Source organism: Haemorhous mexicanus, chromosome 7 (genome assembly GCF_027477595.1).
Source record: "Haemorhous mexicanus isolate bHaeMex1 chromosome 7, bHaeMex1.pri, whole genome shotgun sequence".
NCBI lineage: Eukaryota > Metazoa > Chordata > Aves > Passeriformes > Fringillidae > Haemorhous > Haemorhous mexicanus.
In genome coordinates, this window is record NC_082347.1 from 19,719,715 (window position 1) to 19,733,906 (window position 14,192).

Here is a 14,192-nt window from a genome sequence, read left to right on the forward strand (position 1 = left end):
CTTTATTTTTCCCCAGCTAAACTGACGTAAAATGGCTGAAGATACTGCAGCCTGTATATATGATTTGTTGTTGACAAACATCTACTTGCTTTCAAACCTTTACATTGTGTTCACATTGACCTGAATTGCAGGGTAAGTGTTTGCCTGATCCAAAATTACCCTGTGACAGCTGCCAACCTCTCTGCCTCGGACAAGGCTTCCTTTTCAGTGCCTGAAGAAGATGGAGGCCGTATCCTGATGCTTTGTTGTGAGTGCAAACATTGCCTTGAGCAGTCTTGAGCAGCTCTCCTAGGTCTGTCTCTGATGGATGTATTCGTGGTTAAAATACACTCTTGTGATCTTTTCTAGACTTATGTTTAAGGCTCCATGTAATTTCTACAATTCTGTGCCTACACTTCTCCTGGACAGCTTCTGTTCAAATAGACTGATACTGGAGAAATATGCACTGGCTTGGAAACTAAAGAGAATACTATGAAGAATACAGATACCCAGTAGGTTTTGGTCTTGTGCAACAACTAGTGAAGGCTCCAGAGCTGCAGCAGAAGCTGAACAGCAGAAAAAAAGCTGCTTGGTCTCTTGTAAATTTTCTTAGGCTGCTGTGCCCATGAGTGTGAGAGTTTCTTAATCATTTGATTGGGTTTTTTTCCAATGTAAACTCATGTGTCATTTTGCTTAGAAAATGGCTGAAAAAGTGCGTTTTTGATAACATCTGGCAGTAAACTTTAGCTATTCAATTTGTCATTTCTCTTTGAATACAAAGAGATGCTTTTGCTAACACAACACAAATGATGTGAGCATGAATCCATAAACCAGGTGAACAGGGGATCCTGTTACTTAAGTATGAAAGTACCAACTTAATCTGGGATTTTTCAGCTCTGTTTTAACAAACAATTCCTTACAAGTTTTTGTAGGAGTAGTTGTCTTTTACAGTATCTATAATTTTAGATGAGGACTGGAACTTTATATTTAGACAACTTCATCAGTTGTCTGTCTACATGGATCCTTTTCTTGAGGCAAACTGTGGATAAACTGTGGTTAACTGGAAGGAGACTGTGACTAAAGAAATTGAAAACATTTTCAGTTCCACAGTTATCTTGTAGACTTCCAGTGTGGAATTTGGTTTGGATTATTTAATTTTTAAAAAAATATTTATTTAATCTTACTACTTAACTCACTTGAAAAACAGTGCAAAGAGGTATATTAAAGTTTTTTCAGATTTCCTTAGATCTCATTCAATTAAGCAATTTTAATTACTTTTCCTCTACAAAATGCACCTGTTAAAGATGAAGAGGTTTTATCCTCTTGCGTGAAGTGTGAATTTCTAGGTGATTTTTTTAACACAGATGTACACACCACACAGGTTTTTAAAATATGAGTCTTTGCTGTAAAAATGTAGGAGGGAAAACGGAAGAGATATAATAACTGTTTGAAGAATCAAATCATAAAATCTCAGTATTATATAGCCTAGTCACTTCATATTATGGTAAATTATCTGTCATTGATATGTTTTATTAACAGTACATTATAGGCTGAATGTGTGTGTTCACCAAGATATTTTCTGTGTCTACCATATTGAAGAAAATAGCACCAAGGGCTGAGGAAGCTTTCAAAGATAGAATATCTTCATTTATGACCCTTTTCCTTCACTGGCTCACACTATAAAGTGTTCAACAGCGCTGCTGCTGCTGCTAGTTAAGAAAAACAAATCACCCGAGCCTGAAACAACAACATCCCCCCAGCCCTGCCAAACCCAATGCACAAAACAAAACAACTCCTTTCCCATCAAACCCCACTTCCAAAGTGTCCAATCTGGCTTTATGACTTCACGTCCTTCCTGAATTCCTGAAGATACATGAAAACTTAATATAAAAAGAAAGACAGCAGTTTTCTCTTAATTCACAAACATGCTTCATAGTTCTCCAGAATTAGAAACAAGTCTGTCAAAATCTTAAATTTTTTCAACAGCTTGAAAAAAAATCTGTTTCTTGATAAAATCATACTTATATTTGCAATAGCTTTTTTTTTATTTTAAATTTTTTTTCAGTGCAAATGTTAATGACATTCCTTATGTAATATTCCCTATGCCCTTCCTCTGAAGGCAGGGAATGATCAGCTTTCTGAAGATGATGACTTTGATCTTCAGAGTAAGTGACCCTTTTTTTTGCAACTTTTGCACCTCATTTTGCTGCAGATTAATCTTATCTTGTTAGCAGTAACAGTGATCAATTAAAATTTTGTTTATTCCTTCATTTGACAAATCTGTTTGGTCCGCAAATGCTTGCCATTTGAGTTCAGCAGTTAGCTCAATCATCAGATTTTTTTAACCAGGTTGAGTTGACATTTGTAGCCCACTGTGATAAACTTTAGGTATTAGGTTTCAAGCTTGTCTTTTTGGCTGGTGTAAGAAATAAAGGGCTGAAAATGCTGCTTTGTTTTTTGTTTTTTGTTTTTTTTTTTTTTAATCTAAACACGTGCAAGGAGTTTAAACATGATTGTAAGTTTTATAGTTTTGTGATGAAACTAACTGTTAGTTACAACGCTTTTAGAGGATAATTCCAGCAAAGTCAGCCAAAAGAACCTAAGGTGTGAGAGAGAAAATTGTCCTCTGCTGTGAAAATAGGATTTAAGAGTGCCAGCAATTGCTTGTATCATTATAGTAACAAGTAGGTTTGTGATGCAGAGATGAGTAAGTGCAATTGCTGAAGAAACCAAACACATGGAGCTGAATTCTAGAAAGGTGATGAAAACTGCATGTCCTCAGCAACTGCCAAGGTTGGTCCCGTGGTGGCAAATGTGTATCGCTTTTGTGGGGGTTGGCTGAACCGTATGGCCTTGAAGAGCTTCTGGCTGAAAATATACTTCTAGCATTCAGATGAATTCTCATACTTTTATACTCTGACTTGTGCTGTGTTAAAAAATGTGTTGTTAATAGCTGCAATTATAATGTGATCTGTTGGAACCTGCTCTGACTGATTTTCAGTTCAATTATTTAGAACTCATTTGTCAGGGTGGTACTACATATTTTGTGCCAGAGTGACTGTTTTACAGCTGCAAAATAATTCAAGTGAAGTTGTAAAAATCAATTGGACATCCTCCCCTCCTCCTGGTCTTTACATGGCAATTTCCCTCGGAGCTGCAAGACTTGAACTGCCATGAGTTCACTTGAATTCCTGTCTGAAGTTGACATTCCTCCACTGTCCTGCACAGTGGTCAGAGCTATTCCCTGACAGTGAGGGGTGAGGAAGCATTGAGTCTTTGCCTGAGGTAAATCTAGCAAAATGCTTCCAGTTCTGGCTCCATAGGGCAGTTCTGTGCCTTCCAGAGCCAAAATGGGATTTCTGATGGGCAATTGCTGCTTTTTCCTTTCAGTAGTCCCTTTTCTGCTATGTAACCATACACAGACATAGAGTTTTGTCAAGTGCTCTGTGAAATTGTTCTCAGATTAGGAGTGAGGTTGTAGTTTGTGAGAGCTGTATTATGGATACATCACAAGATTTCCCCTTCTTTTACTGTTACTGTGGCTTTAGTTTCCCTTTGCTTTATAGTCTTGCTATCACTAGTAGATAGATCTTCTTTCTAGGTGTGTCCCTTATCCAGTACAGCCTTTCCTCTTTTCCCCATTCCTTGCTTTATGCTTTGCTTACACATCTAAACTCTCAAAGATATTTTTTCCATTGCTGATGCAACCTAGTCCCTCCCTTCCTCGCCCTGTTATCTAATGCTGAAGTATTTTGGGTCCTTATGTAAAGTCTGTTTGTTTCACAAAGCATACTATGTGGTTGTGTATTAATCACTGGTTTGATTTTAAACACTTTGTGTCCTCACTGTTGATGATCTCGTGAGCAGTAGTGGCTGATCCACTCCAGCATTCAGCAGCCAGCAGTTTCAGGTAATGTTTTAGCAAGGTCTGCGTGTCTGCAGTTTCTGGAAGTGATGCCTTCATATGTTTCCAGCAGTGTCAGCAGTACATTTGTAGCAGGACATACTTGGTAAGCAACCCAAGACAACTTGAGATAGTCCACAACCCTGCCTTAAGATTTTGTGACCTATGCTGGCTTACAGAGGCTTCAGTCTTTGGATTGATTTGGATTTCCCTCTGCACTATTCAGATTCTGTGATAAACCAGCACTGACTGGTAGGGTATGCAGAGGTGTAGATGAATTGGTTTGCTGCAAATTACTGAGATGCACAAATGGTGCCTGACCTTCACTAGAAATGAACTAATATTAGTCTAATTTTAACTTGGTTTGCTATCCCATTGACTATTACTGGAGTTACAAGAGGACAGTTTATAAAGAGTTCTGAAATACTGAAATTTGCCTGAAGTAGCCATTTTTATCTTGTTTCTTTTCCACCCTACTATTGCTCTAAAGCCCAATTTTTACTTTACACCCTCTGTAATGTCAGACATTTCAAGATGCAGGTAGTCCATAATACACAATTTGGTGGAAAGAACAAGAGCTGCAACAAACCACTGTTTAATGTTGCAAGTCATGGACCTTTAAAATCCTTTTTTAGTTCTTAGTTGTAGAAGGAGCCACTCAGAAAGATAAATCCTTTCTTGAAACAATTAAGACAGAGTTTTGAAAGTTATTTTCTTTCTTGTTCTCAGTGCTCTGATAATGAGAATTTCAATATCTGGCTCCCTTATTTTTAAAAATCTGATGTCCAAACCAAAAGCATCTGTGGCACCTTAATACTTGTTCCTGTGAAAATACTATTTTAACTTCTCTGCCTCAGGGTATGTACTTCATTATGTAGGCTACTTTCAGCTCCTGTTTTATTAGATGTAAGCCTCGTCTGTTTCAATGGTTTTGGATTTGTGACTTTTTTTTACCCCCTGCTATTTATAGGATGTGGTTTTTTGTTTAAATAAAGGGGTTTTTTCCATCATAACCCATCATCCAGATTGATGGTATGAATTCATGGTTGTACAGTCACTGTAAACTGAAGTGTCCTGTTTCTCAGTGGGGAGAAAAGGCCAGTTAGGCTATCCAATGTGGGACTGCCCATTTAATGTATATAGGTCCCTAAGTTTTGTGAGTGGAGCATTTTTCTCTCTTCTTTTTTTTTTTTTTTTTTTGTTTTGTAAGTTTTAAAAATCTAATTCTGCAGATGCCACACTTACCAAGAATGAGTCTTGAAAATCAGTGGTGCTACAGATAAGTAATTGACCAATATATTGGTCAATATATGGTTTGTTAGTTGTTGTGAAAGGGAATATGGCAAAATAGTTTAGAGTGAAACTGATGAGTCATGTAAAATCCACAAACCCCTGATGCTCTTCAATTATTTAGCCTTGTGTTTAATTTTAATATACCTGCCTTAAAAGGGTGTTATTAGCCTGAAAGTCATATTTGGAAAATAAAAGCATTGGAATTGGATACTTCATTTAATAAGCATTGAAACGAGACATTCCTCAAAAGGAAAGCTGTTCTATTTCATCTAGGTATTTACTGTTTTCCTGAAAAATGATCAGTAATTTCTGAAAAACAAAGTGCCCTTTAAAAGATGCCTCAAGCCAGCTACTGAAAACAGGAGCTATACTACATAATTGCTCATCATTCAAAGTTGTGCTTGTGGATTTTTTCTGTGTAGTACAGAATGTAAAGTGATTAGAAAAAATAGTTATTTCTGGTATGTGAGAGAGAATAAATGTTCATTTTCACAGTGTGCTAATACAGCAATACAGAAACTACAACACCAAAAAAACGCACTAAAAAGTATTTCTTCAGCACACATGGATTATTACTTTCATTTATCAAATTATCCTTTTAAAATCTGAGAACCTGTCCCTTGATGCAAACTCACACATCAAACACCTCTGAAACTCAATTCATTTTTAGAGTTACAACATCTCATTTACAGTCAATTCATGCTGTATATAGCACTGATTGTTTTTCTTGCAAGATTAAGAGCAGAGTTTTCAACTGTCTTCCTCAAGGTCACAAGCCTGGCAGTAAATTTTTTTTTTTTTTTTTTTTTTGTAAATCATCAAGTACTTCAATAACAAAAAACCTTCAAACCAAAATAAAAAAATAGCACACAAACATGCTTAGGTTTATGAAAATCAAATTATATGTATTCTAAGGCAATTTCTTCCATAAGATAGAAAGTATCAGCAAAATCGATGGTGAGAACTTATAGCCCTAGTGATGACTCTAAATCAGCAGCTGCCAGGCAAGGCATGAAAAACAAACTGAATCTTAAAATAATGTGTGGCAGTCTGTAAAGCAAAATTAGTGGGATTTCAAATATTGGTGTTCTGAGGGAATTGAAAAGTATTGCATATTGCTTATCTGTAGATCCAAGACTTCGAGTGTGTTAAATTCAGACACCTCTTATGGGCTATTTTATAACAATCACTCTAAATTGATGAGGGCATACTAAGCCTTGTATGGCCAAAGACCTTTAGTTGAGACCAGACAATAATAATCTAGTCTCTCAAGTATGTAAAAAGCATGAGAGAGCATCAGGCTCACTGGCTTAGTGTCAAGTCCTTCTTATAAAAGGTATGACTTAAAATGGAAAGCCTTTGTGACAGTTTGTGCAGACTAACTTAATGTGTATAGCCTGTGCAGACAGTAATTTTCCACTTATTCGTGAATACACAAGTTAGAATATTTGGCTTTAAACATAGAGGGGTGCAGAGAGTTCTTTTGTTTAGTCAAATAAATACTTTCCAATATTTAACCAGTTTTAATTTATGGGGAACAGATGGTTTTTCTTCATTAGTAATTGTTTTTCCGGGAGATAAGCTTGTATTAAAATTTGTGAGGATTCATGAGCTCTTTTATTTTAAGTAAAGCCCTTAGTTGAAACCACTCAATTTTTTAAAAAATAAAAGAACCAAGAGATTTTTTTTCAAGCTTCCAAAGCCTGTTAGTTTATTGTTTTCTGTTTTTTTCTTAGAGGCATAGGCTTTCAAACATGTTGTTGCACTCTTCCTTGGAAGGAAAATACGTAAGTGCTCCTAGGATGCAGGCACAACAGAAGCTCACTAAAACTGCCTCTGCTTTTAACTCAGGTAAGATGCAATGGCATCTGATCAAGATGTCAGATGCAAGTCCTGAAAACTCTTTTGACTCTACCTGTGACTAAAATTAAGGGTTCACAATTTCATGAAAATGAAAAGGTTTTCGGCTCAGTTTTGGGACTAGTGAATGGTTGGATTTTTATGTCTGCATCCTTGTCTCACTTAAAACTGAAACCTTACTCCCTGCTATAGGAGCAAGAACAGGAGCTGAAGCCCATCACATTTCAAATGCCCCTGTCAGAAGCATATTGTTAAGTTCTATTTAAAGTATATTCAGTATTTTGAGTAAAGAGAGCAATAGCAGGTAGTTTTAAGCCTCATAACTGATATGCTGGTTTGACAAGGTTTTCGCAGCAGAAGTCACTGTTGTATAAGCCTTCACCGATACAGTGCTTTTCTCATTATGGAAACATGTACAGCTTGAGTAGCATTTTCCTTTTATGACATATTCTGAGCTCTCTGCAGTCCTTTACAGTGTATTCATACAAATTTGTAGAGGAAGCCCTCTAAGGCACAAGTTTGATGTACCAGTGTCTAGTTATTTGGACCTTGAGCTTTTAATTTTCAAGGTCCAGAATTCAGTGACAACAGCATATTTCCCTCTGACAAGATGTACACTTTTAGGTACCAGCTTCCAAAGTTTGACTTACAGAATTTCCTTGTACATGATAAAACTACAGAGTTGCATCTTCTTTTGTTTAGCCACCAGAGTAAGTAATACAGTCATTAAGTTGTCAACAAGCTCCTCTGCCATGTGTTGCTGTCTTGTACCCAGCGTATGCAAATCGTCCCAGTGCCTCACGAGAAGTCTCTACGTGTCTTTCCTTCTGTGAGCTGTGCTGGGCCGTGACCTTTCACTTCTGAGTTTCTTTATTCAGGTTACAGATGACACCTCCATGTGCAGGTTTTGAAGCTCTGTGTGCCTGTTGCCAGTGCTAACCTCTACCATCAAAGGGCACAAGGAACAAGCTCGCTCTGGCACGAGGAGGAGTGTGGCTATGCTCCAGCTCTGTCTGCTGTGCTTGCTCTGTACATTTTGGGCTGCTGCTTTCGGAGGGATTGAGACACTGGCTGTGTTTCTTGCTTCTCTCACCACCCTGCTGGAGGCCCCAGAGCGCCTGTTTGCTACAGTTTACTTTTTCATTTGCTTTGACCCAATGGATGTGCTGTAAAATTACCTGTGTTTTACCTGTCTGCATTAGTACAAAATCTCGCGTTAGAGGGAATGAGGCAGGGAGGTCAATGAGTGGGTAGCTGTTCCTTCAAACAGGAAAATAATTAAAACATGCTCTTTAACAGTGAAATTCTCTGTGAAAGGCAGAGCACTGTGTTCCCAGATGTGATGGCAGCGGTGGGGGGGTTTTTTGAGTGCCTCTGGTTCTTGAAAGAGCTTGTATTTTATCTCAGAAGATTATAGAATCCTTTTTATGCAGCCTAATGGTTTTTTTACAGATATCATACAGATAGGAAGTTGTATCCTATTTTACAGACAGAAAGTTGCAAAGCAAATAAAGACCAGGTTTGGAGAAATCATGTGGGATTTTTAAAATATGGCTAATAAAATGTTCTAAATGATGCCATAAAGAGGAGAGGCATTTTAAAGCTCTAAGTATGTAGCCTCTCCAGAGAGCTGTGCTACACAAAGCTGTGTGAAGTGTCCAACTACCTTAAGTGTAGCTGATTTCTGGGTACTCACTGAGGCAAATAATTACTCCAGGAAATAACATTTCAGTATCTCACAATCAGCATTTCTCTGAGTTTGCTCCTTGCATCATCCTGCTCCCCTTTCTTCTGGTCTTTCAGAACAGAGTTTGAGCTCTTGCCCAAGTGCCACTGAAGGCAAGAGCATTACTTTTGCAGCTCAGAGGAAAAACACCTTCCTGCCTTTTTCTTGTTTTTCAGCAGCCAACAATTCTGACCTGTGAGGAATGCAGGGGTAGGGGACGCAAACTTTTTTGTTGTTGTTGTTTTTTAATGCAGGGAGACCAATGAAAGATAAAGTTGTTGCTCTGTTGTTTGTGGGGGTTTGGTTTCTAACTTTTTTCTTTCTCTTTTTGGGTTTGTGGGACTTTTTTTTTTTTAAGTAAAATTGAGTTTCTTCAAGTATAAAGCTGAGCAGTCCCACATAATTGATGTTGCCATGGCCTCTAGCCAGAGTTGGAGGAGTCATCAGTTAGTTTTAGCCTGGAAAAGAGCAGAGATGGACACAACTCCCTCTCTCCAACAAGATGTAAATATTTGGTTTTTCCTTTTTGTGAAACGTGCAGAACAAAAGGAGCAATTTGAATGAGAAATGTCTGGACCATGTTGGTTCTTAGCTTGTTAATACAGTTTGCTCTGCTCTACCACCACTTGGTGCTAGAAGATCAGTATTTGTTATGCAGCTGCTTGGTAGCTCCAGTTTTACGTACAGGACATCTGAAAGGCAGTTGAATTAGAGCCTTGATCTCCAGCAGGCTCTGTGTACCAGCATCCCATCCCTTTCTTTGCTAACAGAAGGGAGTCTGTGACCAGGAGCTGCATGAAGGTGTACAAGTCATCTCTCCAGTGCCCTCCTCACTGTGCTTGCAAATGGGGTGTGCACCTCCCTGACCTTCTGTGGTCTGTCCTTTCTGTCCAGAATAACAAGTGCTGCCTGTGCAGCTGCTGGGCTGCAGCAGCTTCAAACACAGACTTGACCTGTGGCACTTGTGACAATATGAAGGACGTTAGACTGCCTGTATTTATTGACTTTCACAACAAAGTCATTTCCTCCTTATTCAAAGGTATTAATTATGGATAGGGAGAAACATAGTGACTCCAAGGTCAAGAGATGAGAGCATGCAATCTGGAATTTCCATCACAACTGATTATGATTATGCTCCAGCTATTAAAAGTTACAAGGTTGCATTTGTTACGTGGATGCTTGCTTCTAATTAAAGAAAATGCCTATCCTTTAAGAGCTCAAGAGTAAATAGATTGCAATTTTTATCTTCAACTTAGTTTTTCAATAGCCTTTTCATATTATTCATTTTCTGTGCTAATGTGGTTTGTGAATTTGTTGGATGAATTAAGGACTGCATTTGCGCTCACCTGATACCTTTAGAGACAAGCTTTGTCTGCAGCATGAGATAAAATGAGATTTGTTGCCCTGTCTTATTCTTTTCTTTCTCTATGGTGCATCTCTTTTCCTTATTTACTGTCTTTCTGTGTGGAGGTGCTTAAGACAGTTAATCTAGTCAGGTGAATTTAACATTGATTGCACAAACCAAAATGGACTGTGTGGATAATACTCATTCGAGAACAGAGGCTTGTTGAAGTAAGTTACACTGTAGAAATAAAAGCTCTTCGAATTTTGATTCACATTGCAATGTGAGATGTGCAAGTGCTTCACTTACAAATAAATTCAAATTACTTTTTCCCAAGTGACTCTTTGCAAACACAAAGATCTTGGTTCTCTGTACTTCAACATCTTGATAAAAGAATGAATCTGTGCCTTTTACTCCTCACCCCAGTACTGATGTTGATTGTAGCAGAAAGATATGCACAATTTCCTATATAGAAAATATTCTGTTTTCACCAGTAACCTTGCTGCTTTATTTGTGTTTCAGTGGTCACATTTATACTCTCTGCCTTCCTTATTGCTCTCCAGTTTATCTTTTCATTATTTGTTATGGTTTGCTTATAGTGTATTTTTGATGCAAGTCCTTTATGATGTTTATTGATGAGACATTTGTGAGAACAGCCTCATTGTACCCTGTTAGCATTTGTGTTTCATGTTCATGTGCAGCTTTTCAGAGCTTTCTGTAAACTGCATAAATGAGACTCCCAGCTGAGAGCAGTTCACAACATCTCCCTTTGGCATAGTAGCTGCCTTTCTGTTTTAACTGAGAGTCTGTGAGTATATTGAGTCTTGGATGAATATGTGCATCTGAAGCTACAGTAGTTTAGATGAAGATTGCAAGGGATTTGTCAGGTGTGTGCTTCCAAAGAGATGCTCATTTATAGCTGTACATATTTATCATATTTATATCATGGGGCAGTTTTCTGTCAGCCACATAGCTTTGAAAGTTACTTCAGTTACTTTTTTTCCATTCTTTTCAAATCCCTTGATGTGTATCTTGATGAGAAGAAGGTAGGATAGGAGGTTACAGGCTCCTGTATAGAGCTGTTCTGTCTCTAAACAACATATTTTTTTAATTTTTTTTTTTTTCAGAGCCAAGGTTGCATTCAATATACTGGAAGTGGTGTTGAAAGATGCAGAAATAAGGAAGGAAGGTATGATAAGGTACTAGGTGAGGATTCAGAAAATTGTCTCCCATTTCTGGGAAATGATACCTTTTATTATCCTAGGCGAGTCGGTCTGGTTTGACACTAGGTATTCTGTGAAAATCTCAGAGCTGAAAGGAAAGGAAAAAATATTACAAAATAATAACCTTGAACTGGAATAAATCTACCTCAAATTCAGAAACTTTGCCCCAGGTTGTCTTTATCTTCTGTAGTGTGTTTTCTTCATGGGCCATCTAGACTAAGGAGACACACCCCAAAGAAGTGTCATTCTCTGTCTCACTTGGGTGAAGAGTAACACCACTTTTCTTTCCTTGACAGTTTCTTTGACTTCAGGCTATAGCTTCTGATCAGTGAATTTGTATAAAACCTTGAAAAAAGAGGTTGGGATCTCATTTGTGGCCACTGAGCAACCCAGATAGGAAAATTTCCAGAGCTGTTATACATGGAAGAAAGCATTAATGTAACAGCTTTTAGACAGCATATCTGTTTGGTGAAAGGAGGGGGCTGGAGCTGCTGGAGCTGCAACTGAGACACAAAACAGGGAGTGTTATTTGTTGGTCACAGAACGTTCGGTGCTTTACCGCGCCCAGCTGAGTCTCCACAGCCAAGTGACATGAGAGAAGTGCTGGTACTCCCTGCTCTCCTTCCCTCATGCCTTTCTGGTTTGAACTCTTTGGGAGTCCACAGAAATGGTCCAATGCATTTTCATTGCACTACCAGTCTGCATCTGTCATGAAATTTCAGCAAACAAAACCACGGCATTTGGCAAACAGACTTAAAAAGCGGAGAAGAAACCAAAGAGCACAAGTGCCACAGTGCACTTTCTGATTTATAAAGAACAAAGCATTTTGCAGGTACACATAACATAATACATAAATGGATAAACTGCAGAAAACTGGCTAATAGAATATATATAAATGAATTTTATGCAAATTTTCAAGCACTTTGGGCATTTAATTGTGTGCCTGTCTACCCAAAGTTTTGAATGCACAGATAAATGTATTGATTGCAGAGCAAATATGTCCCCCTTCATTCTTTCCCAGTAATGAAAATAGCATTTAGTGACGTGGGAGTTGGATTTGCAAGTACCCAAGCAGTGAAGGCTGAGGTCAGGCCTGCAGTGACAAGCTTTGCTGCCAGCTGCTGTCGAGTGGCAATATTGACAGCTTGTAGCATCGCTGGAATACCCATCTTGTGGCTGTTCCTGCCAGCATCATGAACTTCTCACAAAAATGTTTTATATATAATGGGAAAGAACCCAGGGCTTTCACCTGTTGCCATTGCTGTTGTGCTGACTAAAATCAAAGGGCTGGTGTGTTCAGGGAAGATCCAAGTTGTAGAAAAGGGAGCACTGCTGCATGAGCGAGGGGAAAACCTATGCTGAAAGAAGAGCATCCATGTTCCAAGAGCTTTGTAAGACAAATGAATGCAACTACACAATATGCCTTGGGCATCTTGTGGGTAATTTTGGACAGTAGGTGTTTATTTCAAGGAATGCTTCCTCACCAGGAAACCTAGGGCACTGCAGGAAGGAGCACTGAAATTGCTGTATACAGCTCATGCCTGAGCTCGGCCTCCAGGCTGGCCATGGGTGCAGATGTCTCTTTCTTTGGAGGGCTCCTATTGCTTATTTACTTTTATTACTGACAGCTGCTCTCTTTTGCAAGTATGATATCCTGGTCTGATATTCTGGCCAAATTCTATCTCTAATCCTTACCGCCTGCTTGACTCAAAATAGCCCATACATTAAAATGTGTCATTTCTCTTCTAACTGAATGTGATGTTTTTAAACAATTTCCATTTTTCACCCCAAATATGGCTCTTTCAGCTTTGGATGTTTCTCTATTTCTAGCTTGTTAAAGTACTTGGAAGGAATTATGCATTGCATGCATAAAGACAAGCTATTATAAATATTTAGCTAGCTAAAGCATTTGTTATTTTTTAACTTCAAAGTTAGAAGTAAATGGGATACTTGTAATGACTCTTGCATTTTTTACAGAAAGTTATCTAAGTAAATCTTTCACAATAGCTTAGTACTTTCTGTGGTATGCCAAAATATATCCTACCTCAATACCACTGGGATTCAGGAATTAGACAAGGTGTCAGAGAGGCTAAAACAAAGACTCGTGCCTGGAATATTCCTAAAAGAATCTGACAAGCATCAGTGCTCTGTGACTGAGTGGTGCTGTTTGGAGAGGGTCATTTGATAATTTAGTTTTCCTTTTTATTCAGGAAAGGAAAGGTATTCCAGTGGAGTACCTGTTTATATTTTCCTTTTTCTCAAAGGCTCTAATTGATCTCTACAGGGTTGTTCAGCCTCTCTAAGCCTTGCTCTTAGGCTATATAATAGGAGCATTGGTACATCCTTTCCACATTGAAACTTTTTCTGGATAAGACTGTGAGGTACTTAGTTCTGGATAAATGTTTTTTAATTGTTTGATTAATATTCTGTTAGCACAGTACAACAAATAACTGAAAGTACATCTTGTCTCTGTTTTAAGAAAATGGAGAATTTTATCTATGAGCAGTATTCTCATCTTAGCAGTATTTTAGCAAGGAAGTTTGAAGAAATCATGGCAAAAATGTTTGTGAAATAGCTAATCATAGACAAATAGAAGTATTTAAGGAAGGCAGATGTTGAACTCTAGAACAACTATTTGCAAAAGGAGCCTGGTTTCACTCAAAGTAATGGAAACAGCTTACATGAGCTATTTATCAAGTGATTTGCAAGACTAGGGTTTAAAAAAAATTAAATTTTTTAGTCTTTAGCTCAAAAACCTATTGTGGAAATCACTTAGAGAATATTAATAAATGTGAGAGTCAGAAAATGTTGAATAGCAATTCATAACCAAAATATTTTTTCTAGTGTGTTAATCTCCTGGACCAG